The 9,549-nt window shown below is 51.7% G+C and overlaps 1 long non-coding RNA gene across 1 annotated transcript; it reads left to right on the plus strand.

The window, feature by feature from the left end:
* Positions 1-1,286: 1,286 nt before the first annotated feature.
* On the plus strand, positions 1,287-2,704 carry LOC112954098. Its single transcript, XR_003250659.1, has 2 exons — positions 1,287-1,380; positions 2,297-2,704. It is a non-coding gene; the product is annotated as an uncharacterized LOC112954098 (long non-coding RNA).
* The last annotated feature ends 6,845 nt before the right edge of the window (positions 2,705-9,549 follow it).

Raw genomic sequence — 9,549 nt, forward strand, 5'->3', positions numbered from 1 at the left:
AGWGAGGATGTCTTTGCAGACCTGCATATTCTGAGCATCACGGGCTCTGGCTTTTTAGAATTTGTTTATGTGCTCCCATTTAGTGCTCTTCCTTTCTGCAAGAGCCTCTGATTTGACTATCAAGTTCGCTGACAATAGAGTCACCATGGTTGTATGCTCCTGTTCTCAGCAGCATATCCCTCTCTCTTACCAGGCGAGACAGAGAATCATGCAACTTCTCCTTTTATTTTGCTAGAATGAACACTGCCTATTTTACCAGCAGAACTCCCTCTGCCATCCTGTAGTTGCTTTCTTCCTCTTGCCCTTGTTCTTCTTGTTCTTCTCACTTGAGCCTGCTGTGGGTGAAATGGAAAGTGATATCAGAGGATATGCATAGTAAAAACTTGTGGTTATTTTCATACAAACTCCTGAAGGTCCTTATCTATAGGGTAGCTAATAAAATCAAGCATTTATTTTAAAAACCATCCCTGTACGAAACAAAAAAAAAGTTCTGCTACAAGAGATGTTTATAGAGTGGCTAGAATGAATGAGAAATGCCTCTTTTGTAAGGCGGAGGCTTTGCTTAGAATTAGAATATTCAACTAAACCAGGAAGCCTGGTGCATAAAAAGCAGAGTTCAGTGGCCTCGGACTGAGATTTTCTACAATGCAGGGCTGTTCCCTTTTAGAAACGGGCAATGTTGACCTAAGGGACGCTGCGGTGTATTCCTTTGCTGCACGGCGAGCCAATTCCCATGTGGATTGAACTCCATCCTGTCCCGTGTTGACGCAGGGGGTGGAGATCTCCGCGGTTCTCTCCTACCTGTTGGGCTCCTCTCTGGTGCCCTGCAGCTCCTGATGGTCTCTTTTCCCAGCTCCTTCAGCAGCCTCGTGTGCTGCAGCTCTTGTCGCCGCTTTCTACGACCATTGCAGGTGTTTGCTGCAGCATGGACAGAACGCGCTTGCCTCATTCATTGCTCCGTTTAACATGCTGCGAACTTAGGAAATAAGAGATTCTTTAGGAAAACAGAAGACAAGAGAAAAAACTAACCGCAGTTACCTGCTGTTGCAGGCAAAGCTCATCTCCGTCCAGCTGTTTGACTTGGGAGCTTTTTGTTGAATTCCTTCAACAGCGGAAAGGCAACCCGAGATGTTGCCTAACGATAAAGAAGTGTAACMTTAATATTTTAACAATAATAATCTGCATCTTGAGGTTTCCATTGCATTCGGAAGTGAGGAGGGGAAATTCTGAAGGGTATAAAAACCTGATTTTCACAGATTGCTTCTTGCCTTTTGTTGCAGCTTCTTGAGGTTGCCGCTGCTTTTATAGGACACGAGGCCGAGGCTGAGGGACCTGCTGACCAGCACCTGCACACCGATCATTGTAACAGGGGATTTTTTGGTGAGTAGAAGGATTTTCAAGGAACTTCTCTAAGCGAAAGTATAAAATGAAGGAAAAGTTACCTTGGGAAGAATTGCAACTGCCTGCATTGGCACAAGACCATTGGCTTGCAACGCGATGGTGTAAGAAAGCTCTGCTCTTCTCTTACTTGCCCTATCAACTGCATCAGAACAAACAAACAAGATCATCCCTGCAGGCCCTGACCTCTTGGCCCAAAGCTCTTAAGGAAGACCTCAAAMAAGAAGACAAGCACAAGAGCGGATTTCTCTGTCTTGGAAATGTTGAAAAGAAAGGAAAGAAAAAAGAGAGCGAGCGAGAACGGAACACAGAAATGCTGTTTTCCGTGCTCTTCCTCTTCTTGCTGTTTCATCTTTTTAGTCCTTCTCGCTCCATCCCCCTGTCTCTGACGGGCAGGGACTGACACCTGGCCCTCCTGCCTGCTCACGCCTGCTTATGCTTCAGAAATGCTCCCATCCTCGGCTTCTCATGGCTCTCAGAAATCTCAGGACTTGGAAGTTCTGAGTGAGTGCATGCATACACGTATTCTTCTCCGTGTTGTGCTTTCTGGGGTGGTGCCCTTTCAATCCCAGCAGCCAATGCTAGGAGGGCTGTGTGTCCTCAGGGAAGCGTTGAGTTCCTCCTCCTTGGAGGGAGAGACAGTTTTCGACTGGATCTATGCCTTGCTTCTACTGTCTGCTTATATCTTGTGCTTCTCTAACTTCACCTATGGAAATGAATCTTCAAAGAAAGTAGTGCTTCTTTCCCTTTTGTGGATGAGAGCGCGTTGATGATAACCCAATAGATAAGACTTGCCCAAAAGATAACATCTAGGGCAAGGGTAGAGGGAAAGAGTGAAACCCTTTGAGGCTACGTGAATCTGTTCCHTTTGAATGTCTTCCTTTTTGCTTTCTCCTAGGGCATCCATCCACTAACAACTCGAGAAGATGGAGGAGTCTGTGCAGGCAGGAGAAGTGACATAGGAGAGACGACAGAGGGTAAATGTAAATACAGCCCTCCACTACGTCCCAGGCATTCAGATGTACAGCCGCTCTGCCCTGCAGCCATTCTCGACCAAAGGTTATTTGTGAGAATGAGAATGCTCGTTCAACCCGTGGCCGCCAGACTTGCCCCTTGAGCTACAGAGGGATTTCAAAATGATACAGAATTTCAGAAGGATGACCTGCTGCCTTAGTGCAACCTTAGTGCTAATCTAACTTCATCCTTGGATGGGATTTCTTGGCAGGAATGCTTGCGCTTTATCTGTGCCGTGGCTGAAAGCAGTCATTTGTAGGCCAGAGGAGTTGTGCCATAACATTCTTTTAGATGACTTTGAGACCCTCTAGTCTGATCCAAAGCCCTTCCTGATGCTTTAGTTCTGCCCTGGAGCCCTGTGTTGATTCTCTCTGCCCTGGAGCTCTGTGTTGTGACCCACCCCGCTATGTCATTCCTATTGCGACCCCCCTGCTGTGTCATTCCCATTATGTGAGCCCCCCCACTGTGTCTTTCCCATTGCCACCCCTTCCAGCGTGTCATTCCCGTAAGGGCCAGAAGACAGTTTCTTGCTGAAGACTTGTAATAAACATGCTAAAGTAGAAAGATGTCAGAATACAAATGTAACAATGCCTGTGTCATCAACTGAATGCATGAATACACCCTGCGCATGTGTAGTGTTTTGCGGTGCCGTTAGTTGTAGAATCTGGCTTCTGCTATTCTGTACAGTTGTGCTGTCCTCTGGAAAGAGTAGTTAAGCACTGGAATGGGCTGCTCAGGGAAGAGGTGGAGTCCCTCTTGCTGGCASTGTTGAAGAAGGGTGGAGATGAGGCACTTAGGGCCGTGGTTTAGCAGGTATGGTGTTGAAGGGATGATGGTTGGACTCRATGATCTTGAAGGTCTTTTCCAAGCATCACAATTCTATGATTCTATGCTCCAGCCAGTAGTACTGAGTTAGAWGTTCACGGCTATCACTTGCTTTGTAGGTCAAGCAGAACTCTGACGCTTTGTCACCGAGTCTAGCTGGAGGCCTGTAGGTAGCAGTGTGCCCCGGGGGTCAGTCCTCAGTCCGGTCGTGTTCACTTTATTCATCAATGACCCGGATGAAGGGACGGAGTGCCCTCTCAGCAAGTTTGCTGATGATGCCAAACTGTAAGGTGTAGCTGCCAGCGCAGAGGGCTGCGCTGCCATCCACAGGGACCTGGACAGACCGGACAACTGGGTGGTGAGAAACCTTGTGAAATTCAACAGGGGCAAGTGCAAGGTGTTGCCCCTGGGGAGGAATAAGGCCATGCATCAGTACAGGCTGGGGCCAGRCCTTGTGGAGAGCAGCCCTGCAGAGAAGCACCCGGGTGTCATGGTGGACGACAAGTTGGCACCCTTGTGGCCAAGAAGACCAGTGGGATACAGGGGTGCCTCAAGAAGAGCGTCTCCAGCAGGTCGGGGGAGGGGACACCACCCCTCTGCTCAGCCCTCCCTCTCCGCGCATTGCCTAGCTCCGTGCTCAGTGCTGCCCTCCCTCACGTGCCCACAAATCAGTACTGCAGATGAATGGCACGCGGGCACCCTGCCTTCCCACCCGTCATCTGCTGCTCTTGCACCTCTAGAAAGCAGAAGTGCAAGCGAAGAGGGCAGGAATGTGCCCGTTTTGAGAGCTAGCCGAGCCTGGCACATGTCATAGAAAGTTCCTAGAGGCAGCAAACTAAGACTGGCAGGCAGCCCTGTTCTTGGAGGCACCCTTGCGGAGGCTACCGCCCTCAGAGCGGTTAAGAGTGATGAAAATGTACGTATTAACATGAAAGCACAGGTTCTGGGGACTGAAACTATGCCAGTTGTTAGACTGCTGTCTCTGTTTGAGAACAATAAAAACAGACCCGAACCCCGCAAGAGGATGCCAAAAAAATTGGTATTGCAATAGTCCGAAAAGGGGTACTGTAAGGGGGGGGGGGGGGGGCGCGCACGCGCAGAGCCGTCGGGAGCACTCGCTGCTGCCATCGCGTGTCCGATATTGGGTACTACAAGAGGGAGGGGGGAGCGCGCATGCGCAGAGCGGTCGGGAACGCTCGCTGACGATCCTGTGTGTCGGAAAGTCGACACTGCAACAGCAGAGGATGGGGAGCAAGGATTAATGTACACATCACTTTTACAGCGATGACTGCTGCCGCCACGTGTGAGAAAACAAGCCCTGTCTTTTGAGGTGACGGTGCGCATGCGCAGAGCGGCCGAGAGCCCTCGCTGCTGCCACCGCGTGTCCGAATGTCGGTACTGCAAGAGGGAGGGGAAGCGTGCATGCGCAGAGCGATGGGGAGCACTCGCTGACGATCCCGTGTGTCGGAAAGTCGGTACTGCAACGGTAGAGGATGGGGAGCAGGGATTAATGTACAGATCGCTTTTACAGCGCTGACTGCTCCGGCCACATGTGAGAAAATAAACACTATCTTTTGAGGGGACGGTGCGCATACGCAGAGCGGTCGAGAGCCCTCGCTGCTGCCACCGCGTGTCCTATAGTGGGTACTGCAAGAGGGAGGGGGGAGCGAGCATGAGCCTCCTCCCTCTCGCAGCCCCTCCCTGGGGCTCTGCGGTGCTTCCTGGCCTCCGGAGGGAGCGGCGCGGCCCCGCCCCCGGGAAGACGTCATGCAGCGCGGCTCCCCCGTCCTTTCGGGAACGGGAGTCTTCCGGGATCGCGCTGCTGGGCGTCATGTTGCCTTACGCTGCATTCCGGGAATTGTAGTCGTACGTGGGGGGACTTCCCGGCGGCCATGTTGTGCTGGTGCAGGGCATTCTGGGAGTTATAGTCTTCAGTCACGGAACTTCCTGGTGGCCATGTTGTACTCTACAGGTCATGCTGGGCGGTGTAGTCTGTTATGCAACTTCCGGGCAGCCATGTTGTAGTCTGCAGAGCATGCCGGGAGCTGTAGTCTTCTGTTACACGACTTCCAGGCGGCCATGTTGTGGTCTGCAGGACATGCCGGGAGCTGTAGTCTTTCATCACTCAATCTCCGGGCGGCCTTGTTCTAGTCTGCAGGGCATGCCTGGAGCTTCCCATCCCGGGTTCCGGACCTTGCGGTGCCTTTCGAGGTGGCAGCTGGGTTTGAAGAAGCCGTCTCCCTAGTCGAAAGAGAAGAAAATCTCATTGGATTCCAGGAAGCTCTTAAAGAAATACTCGCTCCTGCCCTGTCTTCTGAGGGGACGGTGCGCATGCGCAGAGCGGCCGAGAGCACTCGCTGCTGCCATCGCGTGTCCTAAAGCGAGTACTGCAAGAGGGAGGGGGAGCGCGCATGCGCAGAGCGGTCGGAAGCGCTCGCTGACGATCCCGTGTGTCGGAAAGTCGGTACTGCAACTGTAGAGGATGGGGAGCACGGATTAATGTACAGATCGCTTTTATAGCGATGACTGCTCCGGCCACATGTGAGAAAATAAACACTATCTTTTGAGGGGACGGTGCGCATACGCAGAGCGGTCGAGAGCCCTCGCTGCTGCCACCGCGTGTCCTATAGTGGGTATTGCAAGAGGGAGGGGGGAGCGCGCCTGCCCGGGCCGGAATGAGCGGCAGCTGTGGGAGGCGGGCACGCGCTGTGGCCGGTACAGCCGTTGAGGAAAGCTCGAGGTGGGGCTGCGCTGAGAGTCGRGTGCTGCTGCCGAGTACCAGCTGCCGGTGGGTCCGGCACCAGAGGAGGTGAGCGGGGCTGGGGAGCGCGCTTGTCGCTGGGATTCCTATTCCCTGAAAGATTTCTTACCTGTCCTTCTAATAAACCTCTTTGTATTTCCCTCATAAATTTCTTGGTCTCCCACTAGTAATTTTCTTCCTATTCCCCTAAAAATTCTATTTCCCTTCTGCTAATAAATCTCTTCCTCTCCCGCTCATAATTTTATTCTTATTCTCCCATTAAATCTCTTTCACTCCTGGTAATCCAGCTAGATTCCCCTGGAGATTATTATCGTGCTGTCCAGTTCTCTCTGCCCTGCAGAGCCCCAGAAACACCTTTGTTTTACTTTGGAGGGTTCTTTGAGTGCTTCCTTTTGTGCTCCTGCTCCGCTTGGGCCCTTTCACCTTGGTAGGACCCCTCTAGTCTCTTCAGAACCTCTTCTTGAGGCCTCAGTTCTGCTCCAGAGCCCTCTGTCCATTTTCTGGCCTTGTTAGCACCTCGGTGGTCTCCTCGTGCATGTCCTTTGCCTGGAAATACAGAGCTAGTACCCGCCTGGGGAGCTACTAATTCAATTCTGCCCACTCCCTCCCTCCCTCCCATGCAAATTTGCTCTAGGTTGCTGTTGCGAGGGTGGTGTTGTGATCGGTGGGTCCCCTGATTAATTTTTGCTTTGAGTGTGCAGGTGTGGAGGAATGTGACAAGCAGCTTGGTCGCATCTGGGGCAAGCACAGCAAGGTGAGCGTCGCTCTATGAGAGGAACTGGAGCTTAGCGTAGGGCAAGCGTCTTGCTGACACTGTCCCCTTTGCCCACCGCTGTTCTGCTTTTACAGGTGCTGTGGCAGCAGCTTCCCCGTGGTGACAGAGCCCGGCAGTTGGCAGGGGCAAGTAGAGCAGGTAAAGGCGTGGGAGCGAACACTCCATGGGAATGGACTGCGGTCTTGCTCACATCACTGCAGCATGTGATTTCCCTGTCTTTACAGAATCTTTCAGCGAGTTGATCAGAGGAGCAGTTGGAGCGCTGACATAACTCTCAGTGAGTGAGAGGAGAGGCTGTTGTGTTCGTAAGTTCTTGCACATYGGGCGCTGTTGAGCTGTCTCTCAGTAATATCTTGCCTTCTGCTCTGTTCAGGTCACACTGGCGCTTTTCCCAGTGACATCCGAGTCCTTCTGGTGTGCGGATTGTGTTGCATCTTGTGGGCTTGGTGAGTGAGGCCTGGCAAGGGGCAGGGTGCCAGCAAGCAGAGTGTCTGTGGCGCTTCGGAGGTGACTCTTTTGGCGACTGAGGCTGTAGCTGACTGGCACCGAGGTGACTGCTTGCCTCTTGTTTTGGCAGGTGAGAAAGACCATCAATAGCTCGAAGAGAGTGCGGCTGCCTTTGAAGATGCACTGTGAAGAGGGATGGAGACCTAGAGTACTGCAGATGTTTAGCTGATGGCAGAGCATTTTGGGGGCGTCCTGACCGTGCATGCTGCCGTTGAGGGAGGCGTCTTCTGGATGAGCACAGTGTGAGAGGCAGAGGCAGCACAGCGCACATGTTGGAAAATGAGAGCAGACAGCCCCCGCCTGTCTGTGGTTTGTATTGCAGCTTCTCTTTCCTTTGCTCAGGTCCTAGCACTGCTCGTGTTGTTTGTGCTCCCAGAGCACATCCTGCACTGTGCAACACTAGCACAGGAGGCATCTGCTGTCTTTTGTCAGACCTCGATCACCAGCATCGCGCTGGCAGATGGCAGCTTGTTCTGTGCAGCCAGATGAAATGGGCTCTGTCATTTGTGGCTGGACATCTTTCCAGCCCTCATCGTGACCTCATCAGTCACTGTTGTTCCAGGCTTTTGCTCCACCACTACTCTGGGCTCTTGTGCCTTCCTGGCCCCCTTTCAGTTTTATTTCCTGTGTGGTCAAAGTCTTGGGCCTTGCTGGCTTCCTCTGCATTCCTGTTCTGGACTTCACTGGCCTCTTTCTGCCMCAGGCAGTGGTATTTGACTGTCTCTTCTTGTCCAGAGCATCAGAGCTGCACAAGTGTGCTCTTGTAGAGCTTACTGGCTGGTGGTAGCTTGTGTGCGTCTGTCCTGGGGRTGGGGAAGGGATGTAGTCARGGTAGYGGAATAGAATAATTTGGCCATGAAATATTTTGGGGGTGGGATTTCACTAATTTTAAGCCCAAGTTTATATATATTATTATATGTACACACACTTCTCATAGTGTGTGCAGCGTGACAGCTCTTGTAAGGATGTCTACCTGTGCTCTGCTTTCACAGGTGACGGAGGTGAACAGGGCACCCGAAATGAAATGCAAGAAGATACCTCCACCCCTCGAGGATGGCTCCCGAAGCACCACGGCGACCCAGAGCTCTGATCAAGTTAAGTGTAGGGATAGGAGAGTTGAGACATCTTGAGCTTGTGTGTGTGTCTCTGTGTGTGTGTATGTGTGTGTGTGCCTGTGTGTACACCCGTGACCGCTTGTGCTTCCAGCCTGTCGGGTGTGGATGTGTCTTTGGGTGTGTGAGTGTGTCGAGTGATGTGTGAGGTTGGTATTTCAGGTGTTTCAATGGAGAAAGTGTGGGAGAGCTAGGGCACGCAGCTCACGTATGTGTGTCTACGGTGTATGTTGTAGCTGTGTGCTTGTTTGTTTATTTGTGATCTCTGAGATGACTCTTGTTTTTTGGGGTCTGGAATGTATCCGGGTACTGTGCAACCATAGCGCCGTAGGCATTTGTCTTTCTGGCTCGCCCAAGTTGTCATCGTTGCGCCGGCAGATCCCTTCTCGGGCCATGCGTGCAGGTAAAGGCCGAGCCATTCTTTTGACTCAGTCTCTGGACCCTTTGAAGCGTCTCCTATTACTAACTGTCATCAGGGCCTTCTCAGCTCTCTTTTTTCCTTTGTGGGTCAATCTTGTTTTGTGCCCTTTAGGCCCCCTTTCGATGTCATCCTCCCCACATGGCTACGGCACCGTGACTCGTTTGCGAATGCCTCCTGCCTCGCTCTCTGCGGCTTTGCTGGTTCCTTTCAACTATGCTTGTTGGTGATTTGACTTTCTTCTTTTGTTTGGTTGCATCGTTGTGATGTCCTAGGAATTTGTTTTTGTTGGTGACTTCTTGTTGGTCACTTCTTATGTATGTATGGGGACAGGGGCCCCCCTTTTGCCTTGCACCGCCCCCTTTTGCGCCGATTTACAGAGCTCCCTTTTTATCCCTTGGCTCCTTATTGCTTGCCTCTTTTGTATTGGCCTTTTGGGCCTAGCTGGGCAATTTTTGTCTTAGTCAGTGGTATTTGAATATTTGAAAGGACTTGTCTGGAGCTCATGAGTGTCAATGTTGTGGTGGGGTGCGCCTGTCTGTGTGCGTGCCTGTCTGTGTGCGTGCCTGTCTGTGGAAAGCGTAGTCTGCAGTATAGAAAAGTGTTTAGGTAGTCTTTTTGGGGTGTTCTGATCATGTCAATGCAGTGTTTTTCAAAGAAAGTTATGGAAGTGGCTGATTATAGCGGTAGGAGTGATGATAGATCGTTGTGCGGTTGTGTGTGGGCTGGTTAGGGCAGC

This window comes from Nothoprocta perdicaria, unplaced genomic scaffold (assembly GCF_003342845.1).
Source record: "Nothoprocta perdicaria isolate Ctin4 unplaced genomic scaffold, notPer1 scaffold_484, whole genome shotgun sequence".
NCBI classification, from domain to species: Eukaryota; Metazoa; Chordata; class Aves; order Tinamiformes; family Tinamidae; genus Nothoprocta; species Nothoprocta perdicaria.